This window comes from Diceros bicornis, unplaced genomic scaffold, assembly GCF_020826845.1.
Source record: "Diceros bicornis minor isolate mBicDic1 unplaced genomic scaffold, mDicBic1.mat.cur scaffold_55_ctg1, whole genome shotgun sequence".
Lineage (NCBI taxonomy): Eukaryota > Metazoa > Chordata > Mammalia > Perissodactyla > Rhinocerotidae > Diceros > Diceros bicornis.
Genome location: NW_026691429.1, coordinates 5,495,376 through 5,513,425, shown reverse-complemented (window position 1 = coordinate 5,513,425; position 18,050 = coordinate 5,495,376). Strand labels below are relative to the sequence as shown.

At 43.6% G+C, this 18,050-nt stretch overlaps 1 long non-coding RNA gene across 1 annotated transcript in view; it reads right to left on the bottom strand.

Moving 5' to 3' along the window:
- Positions 1-2,059: 2,059 nt before the first annotated feature.
- LOC131403200 (uncharacterized) overlaps positions 2,060-18,050 on the bottom strand; it is a 35,857-nt gene continuing 19,866 nt past the window's right edge. The window contains exons 2-3 of the long non-coding RNA XR_009219288.1: positions 6,625-6,760; positions 2,060-2,198 (exon numbers count right to left, since the gene is read on the bottom strand). This is a non-coding gene — a long non-coding RNA (uncharacterized LOC131403200). The remainder of the gene's footprint in view (positions 2,199-6,624; positions 6,761-18,050) is intronic.

Here is an 18,050-nt window from a genome sequence, read left to right as displayed (position 1 = left end):
CTGTGTTAGGCTGACCTGGGACACCAAGCACTCTGGAGAGAAATTGAGAAGTAGAGTCCCCCTGACTTTCCCACATTCCCCCGACCTCAGGCTCCCTCCTCCCCCACTAACCTGGATGCTGCCTTAACTGAGGTGTGTACTAGAAGTTCTAGGAGCTGGAGAATCCTGCAAGGATTTAGGGGAGGGCCCAAAATGTGGTGAGCACCTGAGCTATCTTCCCAGAGAGGTGCGCTGGGGTTAGATGCCAGCTGGAAGCGGCCTTCCTCTCTCCAGGGCAGGGACCTAAATGCCACCAGCAGCTTGCCAAGCAGCATTCAGCTAAACCCGATACGCTCAGATCAATAAATCTACATCCCTTCAGCTAAGGGTCACTCAATTCCATCTCATTTAAAATCCTGAAATTCATTCCAGAGAGTCTTCCTCCACTCCCAAATACACTCCTGGAGCCTGAAAGAAAACCCAAGTGAGGATAAAGTATTCCTTCTTTCTTTCACACTCTGAAGCTTATGCTTTTGAAGCTGCTTGGGGTGGGCGTAGGTGGGAGATGAGTGGTGACTTCAAGTCTGAAAACCATTATTTGAAGGCAGAGAGAAGGCTTGCTCCCTGATTTAGATGTGATAAAACTGACTATTTGTACATAACCGGGGCTATTAAACAGTTTTGTTTTTGTTTTTGTTTTGTGAGGAAGATCAGCCCTAAGCTAACATCCTTGTTAATCCTCCTCTTTTTGCTGAGGAAGACCGGCTCTGAGCTAACATCTATTGCCAATCCTCCTCCTTTTTTTTTTTTTTCACCCCCAAAGCCCCAGGAGATAGTTGTATGTCATAGTTGCACATCCTTCTAGTTGCTGTATGTGGGACGCGGCCTCAGCATGGCGGGAGAAGCGGTGCGTCCGTGCGCACCCGGCATCCGAACCTGGGCCGCCAGCAGCAGAGCACGCGCACTTAACCGCTAAGCCACGGGGCCGGCCCGTATTAAACAGTTTTGAATGGCAATTACAGATTCTGGAACCTGAACAATCAAGAAAGAAAAATATAGAAATAATTATAATCTATCTTCATGCAAACGTAATACAAACTATCAAGTTTACCTTGTAATACATTTAAAACATTTTTATGTTTCTTATGTCATCATCTTTTTTTGCATAACAGGAAAGAAGAACAATTAAATGATGTTTAGGGAAACTTAAGTGGTAAACGTCTTAGTGAAACGCTGGGGCTGGCCCTGTGGCGCAGTAGTTATGTTTGCGCGCTCCAGTCTGGCAGCCCAGGGTTCGCAGGCTCGGAGGCCGGGCATGGACCTATGCACCACTCGTCAAGCCATGCTGTGGCAGGCGTCCCACGTATAAAGAAGAGGAAGATGGACATGGACATTAGCATAGGGCCAATCTTCCTCAGCAAAAAGAGGAGGATTGGCAACAGATGTCAGCTCAGCGATAATCTTCCTCACCAAAAAAAAGTCTTAGTGAAACATGATGGAGCAGACAAAGCACTGAGGGAAGAGGCCTATTACGGAGACTCTTACATGACCCAAAGCCCTCACGAGGTGGCCCGGTTCCCTTATACACTGGAATGTTATTGCATTGGTAATAATTAACACCACTGGTGAGTATTCAGAATCCTACTGTTAAGCAGCATAAAATTTTCCATTTCAGTGAGATTTAATAGGGCAAATTTTCTGCGTCTTTCAGAATAATTGAGATTTGAGACTGCTAAACATTTATGTATAGAAAAAACAACTCCATGAAGCTCAGAACAAAAACGGGGAGGAGGAGACTCCCTGTTTATATATATTTTTAATATGCTAATGTTTCAAGTTTGGGGAAACTGGATTTTTTAGAGGGATAGGAATTACACTAAAACTGTTGTTACTAAAAACCAACGTCACTATCCCATATTTATATTTTAAGAAGAAAAATGTTACTTTTGTGTAAATTTCTAATCTGTGGTCTGAAAACAAATTATATAAGTCAAGAAGAGTGTCTTCTGTGTTTTTTGTTTCTTGTTAATCCAGTTTTGTTTTGAGGGGGAAAAAAAAAGGCAGAAAAGCTTACTCAGTTTGGGTACCGGCTGCGTGTCCCAAAACTGGTATCTGTGTTTGGCAGCCTCATCGATATTCCTGGCAGGGCCCTGGCATGCAGATAACAGCTCCATGGCTCTCTGGATATCCTGCAACTTCTGCATTGGAATGGTGGGATTCTACAAAAGCAAAGAAACACAGACACAAAATATAAGGAAGCTGCCACTGCTCCCAAACCTGGGGCGGGTACACGTGCATCCGCCTTGGCGATTACAGCATCACAAAACGAGCAATCCTCCTCTATGCCCGGTCAGGGCCTTGGGCTCAAGTATGCTAACAGATGAAAATATAAGCAAACGTTTTGTTAAAGATAAACAGCTTTGAGTTTTAGTGGGGCTCTAAGAGTTGGGGAAATCTAACATAAATCAAACCACCATTTGCTTCAGTATCCCACCCACCTGCCAATGGCCCCCACCATTACTCATCCTGGCGGAGCAGCAAAGAGGAGTGACATGCAGTACATGCATTACTGTCACACAGCAGCCAGTCAGCCACTAGCCTTGGTTTCACTGTTAGGGTTAATGCTCTGCGGTAGCAATGTGGGGACAAAGGAAATAACTTCTAGAATGGAAACCAGGCAGAGAAGGGGAATTTTAGTTCATTAAAAAAAACGAAAGAAAGAAAGAAAGAAATCTGAATGTAGTGCTGAGCTAGGAAAGAAGTCAATCAAGAAAGGAAATCTCCAAGGATGCCTTTCTCCTGGACCACACACTGCCCACCCCCAACACTGACGCTGCTCCAGAGACAAACCTTCCAACACGAAGAACGAGCAGTTTCCACTATGAACTCAGATCCTTGGCAACCACAGCCTGTTCTCCCCAACCGAAGTGTTGGAAACCGACCTCCTTTTCAAGTAAAACCTATTCTCAGGCTAAATACCTTTAAATTCTAAAGTTCCTTCCTCAAAGCCAATATTCCTGCCATCTCTGAAGATTCCCAGCTCTTTTTTTTGGAAAATCCCTCAAATAATGTAATGCTACTCGGAAAATGAGACTATACTTGAAATAAGACAGTAATATAGTATGTAGGACTGGATGTGGAAATCAGGGAGTTTTTCCGGTATGTGAAATAATTGATTTGCTTTAGAATTGTGATGCCACACAAAGAGCACTCTTCCCTGTGGTTCAGAAGCGGTTAGAAGGAAATTTCAGAGCCCTTGGGTTTCCTGTATGTCAACACACCATGGGCACCAAGGAAAGGTACCATCGACCCTTGGTGGGTTATAAACAGCAGCTCTGAACTTCTGCTCAGTTTTGAACCTGAAGTCTGTGGTCTGGAGCAAATCTTTTACCCTGGGAAGCTTACCCGTTTCACAGTACAAAATGGGGTTTAATTAATACAGCCCAACCTGTGGTTGTGTTACTTAATGGGTTTCTTTAGGAATCTTGCCTCTAAAATGATTGAAGGAAACAAAGTACTGGAGACTAACCAGAGGCAGGTTAAAGTCTTAATGTCTCCACTTAACAAGTCTAACAGCATCGCCCAGGGCTGCCCAAATTTTTGTAAGCTGTTCATCTTATATTTTGATTGAGGTCTAAATCATAAGGTCATATCTCAGTTACACATACTAATTTAACAAAATACTTTCGCTGTTCTAATTCATCGTATTTTTAGATTTTTCTTGTTTGGGTCTCTTGTAGACCTCCAACATAAAAGGAAATGATGTCTAGCAAAATGAAATTTACACCCATTTGAACCCCCAACAACACAATCTATGAGGAAACCTACAACTTAAATAGGAACTGAGAGCACAGCATATTTCAACCAATAAGGCCTGAACATGCATCCACTTATCTTTAAAAAGGCAAAGTGGAACCCAGTCTTACAAAAATATACCTACAGGATCTGCACTGAATTTGTCATGCTAATTCTTCTTTCCTGATATTTGAGTTAAATCCTCCAACACTAAAATATCAAACTCAGACTTCTGTAACAAACGTGAATCAGCATCTTTGCTCCAAAGGAGCCAATGATATCCCAACTCCATGAAGAAGCCCTCGGAGTGGATTCTACTCGACTGAATTGGCCTCATCAGGTTGACCAGCAGTCTTTACACGAAATCACCATTCATGAAACAGTTTATCCCAATGGTCTCTATTTCCATGCTTTCTTAAAGCAGATTCAAGTAAGCACAATTCTCAAATCCAAGGTGACAAAGCAGTAAGGAAAACTCAGCTATGACAGACTCGTAAACCTATCCATTCACCTTCCGTAGGAGCACCACCTGGGGAGAAATGAATTAGTGTTAGGAAAGGTGAGCACGTCTATCAACCCCACGTTAGCATCCCACTATTATATTCCTAAGAGCCAGGCACGCCTCTTCTCCTCCACATTGCTCCATGTGAATACTTAACACCAACTCTACTCTCTACCCATTATTTTCCAAATTTAATACCTTGGAAAAAATGTCCAAGTCCCCTACCACTAAGAAGTCTCCAAGAATCCAGACAAATATCATTTTATTTTGGTTCTTGAGTGTAGACCAGAACAGTCTCTAAAGACAGTCCACTATAATGTACCGTGTCACCCAAAGCTGACATTAGCTTAAGGGAAAGAAGCCTTAGTTTTAAAAAACGCAATGGAGAAAAGCTCCCATTAAGACAATTTAGACAATTAAAAAAGAAAAGAATTTTTGTATCATATAATGCTACCAGTTCCTCCTGCCTGGGCTGGCTCTAGTTTCTTCTAAGTGACGAGAGGTGGGAGAGGGCTCAAAATGACAAGGGGTACAGAGATGGGCAGAAGCTGATGGTGATGACAGAAGCAATAAGATATCACAACTGCATGTAAGTAAGGCCGCATTTACCTGATGAAGCAGCGCTCAGAAATGGAGAGAATATCGGGCAAGCTCATGGGGGACCTTGTATGAGTTACCTTGGAAATGATGTCTGGTGGATAGAATATTTATTACCTGAGAACCAAGCTGAAAAGCTAGGGAGGAAGATTCCACTTTCTTCTCACCCCACAGAGGCAGGCAGGGAAAAATTGGGGCAAACAATGCTCCTTCTCAGTGATTCTTGGTCCTTACGTGTAAACAGGTAACACCAACAAAAACTACCTGTAAGACTCACTTCATGTGATACAATGTAAACTTTGTACAAGAAAAAAACTTAAACCCCATAAAACCTGCATCTTGCGAATAACGGCCACGGAGACAGTGCTCTGTAATATAAAAACCATTTAATAAAAATGATCTAACTATAACCTCATAACAGCCCTGTGAGATGGGGAGAAGGCATCATCCTCATTTTGCAGATGAGGAGATAGGATTATGGGGGTGCAGAACCTTGTGCAAAGGCACACAGCTTGAGAGCTGTGGGGCCAGGACTGAGCCCAGGATGCTCACTCCACTTCCTGAGCCCTTTCCACTACACCACGCATTACCCAGGACCCCAGGACAACTTATTTGGAGCTTTGCTGTTAGTGCTCAGTCGATTCCAACTCCCAGCACAGCAGAGGGGACCCCTGGCCGTTCCTGCGCCATCCTCTCACCATCGGGCACTACATCAGACAATGCTCCGCTGCTATCCATAGGGTTTTCATGGCCAATTGTTGTGGAAGTGGGCGGCCAGGTCCTTCTTCCTAGTCTGTCTTAGTCTGGAAGCTCCACTGAAACCTGCTCACCCTGGGGGCCGATATTTGAAATCCCAGTGGCAGAGCTTCCAGCATCATGGCAACACGCAGCCGCCACAGTATGACACCCGACAGAGGGGTGGTGGGTTCCCTGACCGGGAAACAGACCCAGGCCAAGGTGATGCAGGGCTGGCTTATTTAGAGCTACGACCATCAAAATATGTCATTGTACTTCTAACTCTACCCCTTTTCACTGCGAGCTGCTCACACCAAGAGGGCTCTGTGCCTCCCTGGGCCCAGCACACAAGGCCTGTGTTCACAGCCAGGGCGACTGGGGTTGGCCCACAGAAAGGGGTGCCTGCCCTCTGCACCACCACACACACGAGGCCGGCAACCTGCCAACACAGGGCCCAGCCGGACAACTTCTGCTTTGGTCTAAAATTGGTGTGTTTCTTCAGGGGGATCGTTGGGAGCTATTTCCCACCCTTCATCAAGATTGGCCACTGAAGACTGGTCCGATTCAAAGTCAACGTAAGACTTACCTGGGGCTGCTCCCGCTGAAATCTGCTGCCAGATGATGATGTGCTATTCAGGTAATTAGACAGACACCCAGAAAAATTAAAACGTGAATATCTTCTGAACTAAAAGTCATCAAAGATTAAGTGTAACTTCAAAAAAAAAGAAAAAAAACTAACGAGCTCACATGAGACTTTCTTCTAGAACTACAATCAACATACTAATTCACCGAGAAAGGGGCAAAATGCAGGCAGAATCCACACGCACACACAAGCACAGTATGTACCTCCTAGTTATTCGGGTGCCAGCGTCAGTTCGAGCAAGGCCATAAATACCTCCAGTTATAGTGGCATCTATACACAGTCACAACACAACCCTGATGACACCTCTGAGCTGCACAAACCCCTCTCGCACGCACAAGAAACCACAGAGGTAAAAATAAACCGGGCCTCTCACTTTTGAAGGCTGCTGGATTTTAATCTCCTGGGAATCCGATGCCGAGTCGGACTTGGTGCCTCCGGAATTTGGTTTCTCCTTTTTTCTCTTCTGTTTCTTCTTTTTCTTTTTGGCACCCAAATCCCCTCCGGGACTTCTGTTAGTAAATTCACAGAGGGTAAAACAACAACAACAACAAATTATTATATAAGATTAATCATCTAGAACAACACACATTATACACAGGAAAAAAAACTATGTTAGGATGTGCAATGCTGTGATTTATAAGAATAGATGTATATATTTTTGATCACTCAGATGACCAAATATATATTTCTCACATATTTGCTCTTTATCCATGGTTCCCGGCTTACAGCTCCTAAAACTTGGAATTTCCTAAGCGATGAGAGCTTAAAGGTGTCTCAAGTTAATGCGGTGACTTTTAGAAAGATGGGGGCTGGTTGCCAGTAGAGCCAACCATGTGATTAGAGAGTGGGAACTTTTAGTCCCAGCCCCCAACCTCCAGGGAGGAGAGAAGGGCAGGAGAATGGCCAATGATTTAATCAACCATGCCCATGTAATGAAGCCTCCATAAAACCCAAAAGGAGAGGGTTCGGAGAGCTTAGCTGGTGAAGACGTGGAGGTACTGGGAGAGTGGTGCACCCAGAGAGCATGGAACCTTTACGCCCCTTCCCACGTACCTTGCCCTATGCATCTCTTCCATCGGGCTGGTCCTGAGTTATATCCTTTTATAATAAACCGGTTATCTAGTAAGCATAATGTTTCTGAGTTCTGTGAGCCACTCTAGTAAATTAATCAAACCCAAGGATGGGGTCGTGGGAACCTCTGATTCATAGCCAGTCGGCCAGAAGCACAGGTACCAACCTCGGCTCTTGACTGGTGCCTGAGGTGGGGGGGTTGGAGGGGGTGCAGTCTTGTAGGACTGAACCCTTAACTTGTGGAATCTGATGCTACATCTGGGTGGACAGTGTCAGAAATGAGTTGAATTCTCTGACACCCTGCTGGTGTCCAAGAATTGCTTGGTGTTCTGTGGGAAGCTCCCCCTCTACACACACACATGTTGGAATCGGGTCCAAGAACCCAAAACAGGACGTAAGCAGGGAATGAAATTTAGTCAGATTAGGAAGTTAACGGGACAAGTAACTCAGAAGAATATTAGCCTACACTCAGTCATACTGCAGGGTGCTTAGATGTCAGTTAAGCAGAAAAATTGTGGCTATAAACCATATTTATAACGGAAGTCAAATAGCCTTCACAGTTATCATTGCTCCATGGATCTACTTTATCAGCCTTTTAAGAGAGAGATACATGTTGCAAAAAATTCCATTATAATCATCTCTCGGGTACAAGAAACCACTAATTTTGACACCACAGAACCAAAGAAAATGCTTCTCTGCAGAGGGAGGAATTCTTTCTGATAAAGACTTTTACAAAAGAGGCCGGCCCCGTGGCGTAGCAGTTAAGTTCGCATGCTCTGCTTCAGTGGCCTGGGGCTCACGGGTTCAGATCCTGGGCACGGACCTACACACTGCTCATCAAGCCATGCTGTGGCAGCGTCCCATATACAAAAAAAAGGAGAGGAAGACTGGCACAGATGTTAGCTCAGCGACAACATTCCTCAAGCAAAAAGAGGAAGATTGGCAACAGATGTTACCTCAGGGCCACTCTTCCTCACCAAAAGAAAAAAAAAAAGATTTTTACTAGAAGGATTAACAATTAAAAAAACTCTACGTGAAAAAAACATTAACTGGTAAAACATTTCCGTTTGGAACCCTCGTCATCCGATGGCAATCATCTTCTGAAAGAGCAAAAGGAAAAAAAATACACAAGGAGACTTAAATTTTCCATTTGTTTGGGTCTACTCTACACAGTATTCCCAGAAGGTAAATTAAAATTTAGAGTCAGAGATTATTATTACATTATTGCCTGATGTAGGGAAAAGTGATGGAAACAATCAGTTCTGTTCTATTGTTCTCAGTCATCTCTATCTGTCCCTATTTTCTTTCTTGAATTTTTACTTAATTATCAAATACATATTCATCACACAAGACACAAATGTCATTAATATATATTAACAGCCTTATAACATTGTCGCTCAAAGGCAGCCAATAGTTTTTCTGGTATATATTCTTCCAAAATTGTCTTTCTTCTCTAAGCATGCCCTCGTTTTTACTGTGAATAAGTTTTAAACAAAAACTGAATCTTAAACATACTGTTTTACAACTTCCTTTTTTTCTCCTTCCACTTAACAACGTGTCTTGAACGTCTCTGTATCTTTTCAAGATATATTGAGCTACTTCATTTCTTTTTAGCAACTGGATAGCATTCCATCGTGTAAATATAGCATATTTTATTTAACCCTTTCTATATTAAAAATGCTGCAAAAAAATATTCTGATACATCTTTGTGCATTCATGCTAATAGGTCCAAAGGTAGAAATGCTAGGTCAAAGGGCATGCACATTTTTAGTTTTAATGGATAATTAAGACTGCTTTACTAAATACTGTACCAATTTCCATTCCATCAACAGTAAATCAGTTTCCAGTTCTGCACGGTAAAGAGCATGGAAGTTGCCACTCCATCCTAACAACAAGTAAAAAGCTGAATAGACCGAAAAGTCAACAACTCTTCTTGGATCCGTAGAGAGAGAAGGATGCAGGGCAAATTGCCGCCCCCAAGACTGGACAGACAGAGATGAAAACAAGGAGTCACAGAGTGAGAGGAGAGACTCACGAGTGGAAACTTCTGTGGGAACCAGTGCCGGGGTAGGAAAACCTGGACTGTAACTGATGAACTGCTGTGGGTTGAGTGTGGGCAAGTCTGAGAGTTAAAAACTCCAGGGGGACCTGGTCACAGGGGTCTCCCACACTTTTGTGAGTTTTACCTCCAGGAGCTCAACCAGGTGCTCAGAGTAAATATTGGAGAAAAATCCCTTTGTACTTCTGGCAGCTGGAAGGCAAGAGGATTCATTTTGAAATAAGTCAGAGTGCTCTGTTCTTAACAAGGCTTGCCCCCAGGAGAAACTGGTTAACCAGAGCCTAACCTGCTGGAGTGTTATCAGAGTCTACTTGACCTGCAGAAGGGAAATACCCAACTCTAGCCAGCTCTAGCCATCCTGTCCCACCTACGGGGGGAAGAAAACTAAGAAGCATGTGTGAGGTTCACAGTCCAGAGGCACAAATTCACTAAAGACTGGGACCTGATCATAAATTATGGAACGCTTCCCCTCCCCCCAGCACCTCACCACATGACTAAAGGCCAGTTTGCAGAAGTTCCTTTTACATGGTACATCATGTTCAGCTATCAAGAAAAAGTTACAAGGCATACTGAAAGGCAAAAACACGGTTGGAAAAGACAGAGCAAGCATCAGAACCAGCCATGACAGGGATATTGGAATTACCAGACCAGGAATTTAAAACAACTACGATTCACATGCTAAGTGCTCAAATGGATAAAGCAGACAACAGGCAAGAACAGATGGGCAGTGTAGGCAGAGAGACAGAAATCCTAAGAAAGAACCAAAAAGAAATGCTAGAGGTAAAAAAAAAACTGTAACAGAAATGAAGAAGGCCTTTGATGGGCTTATTAGTAGATTGGACACAGGTGAGGAGAGAATTTCTGAGCTTGAGGATATAGCAAAGGAAACCTTAACAGAAACCACCAAAGCTGAAAAGCAAAGAGAACAAAGACTGAAAACGCAGAGCAGAACATGCAAGGACTGTGGGATGACAGACAAAAGGCACAACATACGCGTAATGGGAAAATCAGAAGGAGAAAGAGAGGAGGAACAGAAGAAATATTTGAAACAATAATGACTGAGATTTTCTCCAAATTAACTTCAGACACCAAACCACAGATCCAAGAAGCTCAGAGAACACCAAGCAGGATAAACACCAAAAAAACTACATCTAGGCATGTCATTTTCAAACTACAGAAAATCAAAAATAAAGAAAAAAATCCTGACAGAAGCCAGAGGGGGGGAAGAAAACACCTCACTTACAGAGGAACAAAGAACAGTGAACAGGAACATCAATTTCCCTACATCTTTGCCAGCACTAAAATATTACCATTTTTTCCATCCCTGACGGTCTTACAGGTAGAAAAAAATCTCATTGTAGCTTTAATTTCCCTTTATTTAATCAGGAGTGAGGCTACACATGTTTTCTTATGCTTATAGACCATTTATATTTTTCCATGAATTGCTCATTCATATGCTTTTTTTATTAGCTGTCTTTTAAAAAAATTGATTTATAGGGGCTCTCTATAAAAGCATGGATAGAACTTGTCATTTATTAAGTATTTACTTTGGGCACTTTAATCTCATTTAATCTTTGAAATAGCCTTATGAGAGAGATTCTACGTTATGCTTATATTACACTGTCTAGTTTGTTGTCTATTATTTACATTGCAAATACTTTACCCAGTTTATTTTTTAGCTCTCGGCTTTATTTATGGTCTCTTTTCCTGTACAGACATTTAAAATTTTTATGGAGTCTAATATTTAAAATTTTCCCCTTGTGGCTTCTTGGCTTTTAAATCTTGCTTAGAAAGGCCTTCCCTATTCCAAGATTACCTAAACATCTTTCTATACTTTTTTCCCTATTAATTTTATGTCTTTTGGGAATAAAAAATTTAGTCTTCTAATTCATTTACAATAAAATGTGTATATTGTGAAGTACTGTGTCCCTACTTTTCAAAAATATATTATAAATACAAGAAAGCCCTATTAAAACTATTACAGGGGTCACACTGTATTGTCCAAAGACTAATAAGCAGATATAATCAAAGAGGCAGACATGCCTGCTTATTGGATGCAGTTACGTAGTGAGGTCCTCTTTTTGCCAGACACTGCTCCAAGTGCAAGCAGTTTCAAAACATGTCCAAAAATTCTGATACTTCTCCCATTGAAAAGTGGGATTTCTTCCCCTTCCCTTGAATCTGGGCAGCTTGTCACTTGCTTTTAATGCAGCAGAAGTGACACTATGTGACTTTCGAGTCTGGGTCACAAAAGGCCATGCAGTTTCCACGTGGCTCCCTTGGGATGGTCATGCTGGGGGCAGCCAGGAGCCATGGAGGAGGTCCGACTGCCCTGAGATGACAGCTGGAAGACAGTGAGGGAGACAGTGCAGCTGAGCCCAAGGCAACCTCTGAGTACATCTGCATGAGAGACCCTGACACCAAACCTCTTAATCTCAAGTTTGTGTGCCCAATGCACAATAAGCCAATCACTGAGACAGCAGTGTTTGGAGGTGGAGAAAGGTTTATTGGAATTGGCCAAAGTGAGAAGGCGGGAGGATAGGTTCTCTCAAATCTGCCTTCACAAGAGAAGAAAGCAAGGGGTCTTTATAGAGCTAAGGGGCTTGCAAGGAGGAGTTTTGAAGAAACAGGGGAAACCCATGTTTCTTTCACTCCGGATAAGCCCCTGGGCAATCAGACTTCTGGGCCTCAAGGCAGCTGGGGGCTGGTTATCTGGTGGTCCTCACTTCCTTAAAGGCACGCTTTTTCTTCTGCAAAACAAGCTCATAAATCCTTGTGACCCTTGAGCTACTCCTCAGGTTAAACAAGAAAACAGCAAATTAACAAGAGTAGCTTCTTTTCATCTGTGTCTGTGTTGGGAACCAGGTCAAAGGGTAACCATGTTCTTACTGAATATTTACAGTAACCCTCAGGTACCCTGCTTCAACCCCAAGTGAGAAACGGCCTTTTCCAGCTTCTGACCCACAGAATCCGCAAGAACAATAGAGCGACTGTTGTTCTATGTCACCAAGTTTGTGGTGATGTGTCATGCAGGGATAAAAACTGGAATGGAAATTCGGCACCTGAAAACGGAGGTGGTCTGCGACAAAAACCTAAAACATGTGGCTTCAGGACCAGGTGGAAAGACCCTGAGGAGACCTGGCAGAAGCCTGAGGGCCCAGAGGCGGCTGTTGGTGAGGGCACAAAGGAAAATAAAGGAAATATATGGGAAGATCCAGGGAAGGAGACTCTTTGTTATGTAACAGAGGAACGGTTCCTAAAACTGTAGCCAGAGATAATGTGGAAAGTAGAAAATGTACCTAATGAGCGTGATGATCTAACTAAAAGGATTTCTGGGCAGAGGGTTGAAAGTGTTGGCTTCTCCCAGCTGTCTGAAATAAAATGAAAGAGGAGAGATTAAGGAATGAGCTATTCAGTTTTTGAGTGGAATTTGGAGAAAATATACACCCAGCCTATAACCCAATCTATAAACTTGCTAGATTCAAAAATACAACTGTTCCTCAACCCCAGCATCTCCAGAAGGCAAAGCATTTGCACATTAAGAAATGGCCTCAGTGTAGTGGTTCAAGTTCGGCGCGCTCTCCTCCGGCAGCCTGGGTTCACGGGTTCAGATCCCAGGCGCGGACATACACCACTCGTCAGCCATGCTGTGGTGGTGACTCACATACAAAGTAGAGGAAGGCTGACACAGACGTCAGCTCAGGCTTAATCTTCCTCAAGCCGGGGCGGGGGGGGGGGGGTGGGGGAAGCAATGGCCTCAGGGCAAAAAGTCAAATCTGGGGTGGAGCTGTAAGACCGTCGTTTGTCAGGGCCTCAGGAAGACCTAAGGTGGTGCCTCACTGACCATCCCAAATAGACAAAAGGCCTTCTAAGTTTCTGAAGCATGCGTCCTGTATATCCTCTCTCTAAACAACGTGGCTTCTAAGAACCCTTAGGTCATTGGGCCTCACAGGGAAGCCAAGGGAGAGAAAAGCTTACCTCGAAGACATTTGTGGTGGGGGCTTTTGTCTAAACCCATGACATTTTTGAAAGAATTACCTTGAAAGAGACAGAGCAGAACAAAACAAAAAGAAGCCTCTGGAACCCAGCCTTTCACAGGCAGGAAGCAGATGGAGGTTACTCAGGTGCAAACTCAGTTTTCTTTTAGAAGGATGACTTAAAGGCGGAACCAAGAGCCCCAAAGACAGAGGCAAGAGCCACGGAGAACAGCTCCTAAAGGATACGCGTGAACTCAAGTCAAGGATCTGGCGACATGTTACTGTCTGGAGTTCAGAAGTGCTGTGGACCACTGACTGCTGTGTGCTCTCTGTTTCCCCCTTTTTGAATGGAGATATCTATAGTGGCTCTCCTACATCTGTCCACCACTTCACAATGGGTGTGTGGGGAGCAGACGATGTATCTGCTCAGTTCATGGATATTCATATCAACCTTGAGGGGCGTCATCCATACCTAGACTTGGTTTAGATGATGCGATCCTGGACTTCAAGCCTGCGCCTAATACATACACCAAAACATGACATGATTTTGGGGACGATCTTAGGGAGGGTAAATGTATTCTGCATGTGGGAGAATATAAATAATTTTTGGCCAGAAGATGGACTGTGGTAGTTTTCAACATGTCCTCAAATTTTTTAAGACTCCTTCCAATGAAAGATGGAATCTAGTTCCCCTCCCCTTGAATGTGGACAGGCTTGTGACTCACAACCAATCATTCACAACAAATGTGTCAATATGTGACTTCTGAGTCTAGGTGAGAAAAGGCCACACAGCTCCCACCCACTTCTCATAGAATGTTCTCTCCGTCAGAAGACCTCGAGACCCGCCATGCTGGTGAGGCCACGTGTAGGCATGCCGGATAAGAAACAAGCTGAGCTCCGGCCAAGGGCCAGCCATGTGAGTGAGCTACCTTGGGTGTCCACTCCAGGGAAGCCTTTGGTTGACTGCAGCCCCAGCTAAAATCTGACTGTGACCACATGAGGGACTCCCAGCAAGAACCCCCTCCAACTGTGCCCTTTCCAAATTCCTAACCCACAGGATCTGTGAGTGTTAATAAAATGGTTGTTGGTTTGTTACACAGCAATAGTTACTGGAACATAAGGATACAACCACAAACAAAGCAAAGTCCTGTCCTGTGGAACATAGAGTCTTAAGGCAACAGATAACACACAGATGGGAGGTCTACAGGAAATTAAATGAGACAGGGCCTGTAAGTGTGTAGCCTAGTGGCTGGCATGGAGTAAGCCATTCAATAAATAATAGGTACTACTATTATTACACACTTAAGCATGTTGTTTCCTCTGCCAGGACACCCTTCTTCTTCACTTCCTGGTGAACTGCTTGTCATTCAAGATTCAGGCTAAGAATTACCTCCTCCTAGAAACCTTGCTCCTCCCCTAATCTGAATTAGGTGCCCCTAACTCAATGATCCCCCTGCCATCTGAGCATCCTTCCATCTAGCACACTCTAAATTTGGTGTTCTTATCTGCTTTTTCCATTAGAGTGTAAGCACCTTAAGAACAGAATGTCTCTCAATTCTCTATAAAATGTGTGAAATAATAGAAAAATATATATATTGGTCTCTGCCCCTGCTTCTGGCACAGAGCTCCTAAAACCCTTGGAATTTCCTGGTTAACAAGAGTATCTTTTGCTCTAATGAGGTGACTCTTGGTGGGCTCCTGGATGAGGGTTGATCACCAGAAAGACCAAGTCATGATTAGAAGCTTGGAATTTTCAGCCCCACCCCCCATCCTCCAGAGAAGGGAGAGGAGCTGGAAATGGAGTTAATCCTTGATCATGCCTACACGATGAAGCCTCCATAACCATCCCAAAAGTACAGAGTTCAGAGAGCTTCTGGGTTGGTGAACACGTGGAGGTGCTGGGAGGGTGGCGCGCCTGGAGAGAGCACGAAAGCTCTGCGCCTCTTCCCACAAACCTTGCCCTATGCATCTCTTCCATCCGGGAGTTCATCTGCATCCTTTATCACATCCTTTTACAATAAACTGCTAAACAGTAAGTAAACTGTTTTCCTGAGTTCTGTGAATTCAAATTAATCGAACCGGAGGAGGGGGGCATGGGAACCTCCAATTTATAGCCAGTGGGTCAGAAGCACACGGGACAACTTGAACTTGCAATTCGCATCTGAAGTTGGGGGGGAGGGCAGTGTTGTAGGACTGAATACTTAATCTGTGGATCCGACACTATTTCCAGGCAGATAGTGTCAGAATCTTATTAAATTGTAGCAAGTCAATCCTACAGCTAGTGTCGCAGAATTGCTTGGTGTGAAAATGCCGCCACATCTGGTGTCAGAAGTGCCGCGTGTGTGGTAGCAGTGTGAGAGTAGAGGAGAAACACAGGAGGAGACCTGGGTTTTTCCCACTCAGATGTGTAGCAAACAGTCGTGCTCACCAATATTTCTGAATCTCCTCTCCTGCGGGCACTTGAAAGTATGGGGCATACACTTCATGGCCCCCTTGATGTCAGGCACGGGCGGCAGTGTGCTCAGCAATGGAGGATGAGTAGAAGGCACAGGTGTCCCTCCCATGGGAAAGCATCTGAGAGCCCTTACACTTTCCTCTGTGCTGACTTCCCTCACTTTCCTTCCAGCTGAGCCCTACAGCCTTGACAAGATGACGGCATCAGGAGGTGACAGAGCCTCCTTCAGCACAGGCAGAGTCCCCTACACGCATGCAGTGTAGGTGGGAGACAAACTTTTGCTGACTCATGCAACAGAACTGTGGGGTTGTTTTTTTACCACATCATAACTCAGAGTATCCTAACCCATACAAAGTGCTGGTCTTATCATCCAATACCTAGGTCATAAAGAGACTCCTCTTTCTGTCGGTTATTCATGTATTAAAATCATAAACTTTCAAATTCAGAATGGATAATTCATTCCTCTGGGAAGTCAAAATAGGAAAGGTACGTTCAACAAGGAGAAAACTGTTTAAGAGACAGGCGCTTAGCTACAGATTCATAGTTCCCTGTTCCTAATGCTAAAATAGAAAGTCGTGCTCGTTTTCGGAGACACATTAAGACCCCGCCAAACGGTACCCTAGAGGTCTACAAATAGTAAGGCATTCCCACCCCCAAAATGAGCAGTTTATATTCATCAAATCTGAGTAGAATCCAATCTGTACTATTGTGGTGTTTATATTTAAAATCATCTGGTGGCCCATAAATATCTGACTAGCAATCGGACTTAAACAAATATATCACAGCCAGATCCTGGAGCTCGAAATATGCCATGGGTAGTATGGTTTTGTGCTTGCTCTGCTTTGGGAGTCTGAGTATTTCAGGCTCTCCTCCCTCCATGCTCCCATGGCTGGCACCCTGGAAAGCAGCAAACTTGCTGTGCTGTGATTACGTGATTTATGTACGCATTTGTGTCGGGGTGTGGGGGATACAGAAGAAAGCTATTCATCCTTGTATCCCTAAGCTCTCTAATGCTTCAGTGCCTGACACTAGTAGATTTCTATAACAAATGTTTGTTGAATGAATGAGTGAATGATTCTGGCTCTTGAGGGGGCTCCAATCACATACTGCCAGGCGGTAAAACAGCTCTGAAAGCTACAACTCTCTCTACCTGGGTGGTGAAGCCTATTGCAGCCTAGTATCATGTATTTATACCTGCTCAGCACTGTGCTGCGTGCAGGGAGGGTCGCAGTAACTGAAGTCATTGAGGACATGCCCTTAGGTTTGCAACCCAGGGAATCATTCCTCGCCTGCCTCAATCCTTTAACTGCTGCTGGTTATGGCTTTTCTAGAAATCACTCGACCTCAGAGCTTTTCTGTCCAATACACCCAGTGTAAAATATCTCCAAATTTCCAAGAAGCTTCCATCCAGAGGGATATAGACCAAGAGGTTAGGAATGGTATGGATGCCTATCCAACTGGATGGAAATAATATCCACCAATGAAGAATCCAGGAATTTTTGTCCTGAGTGTGACCCCATTTTTTTCTAAAACAGACAAATTAAATTCATGGAAGCTGGAGTGAATAGAGAGACATAAAAAATAAAAACAGCAGACTATCTCACCCAAAATTCCTTAAATATGTTCATAGCACCTATCCTGTAACTTACAGGAGACCTGCACAATGAAGTGTTCTGTTAAGTTACATTGTTGGAGTTAATTGATAGTACACACTAACCTCTCACTCAAACTGTATTATTAAAATTATACTATCTTATTTTGGTAAAATGGAGAAACTGCAATCATTTTTGTTAACTCTAGTTCACCAAGGCATTTTTTTTTCTTTCTCTCCCTCTCTCATCTGAACTTTAAAAACAAACTGACAGGGACCTACACTGCTGATGGGAGTGCAAACTAGTGCAGCCACTATGGAAAACAATACAGAGATTCCTCAAAAAATCAAGGATAGAACTACCATACGATCCAGCTATTCCACTGCTGGGTATTTATCCAAAGAACGTGAAAACACCAATGCGTAAAGATACATGCACCCCTCTGTTCATTGCAGCGTTATTCACAATAGCCAAGACTTGGAAGCAACCTAAGTGCCCATCAAGGGACGAATGGATAAAGAAGATGTGGTATATATACACAATGGAATACTACTCAGCCATAAGAAACAATGAAATCCAGCCATTTGTGACAACATGGATGGACATTGAGGGTATTATGCAAAGTGAAATAAATCAGAGGGATAA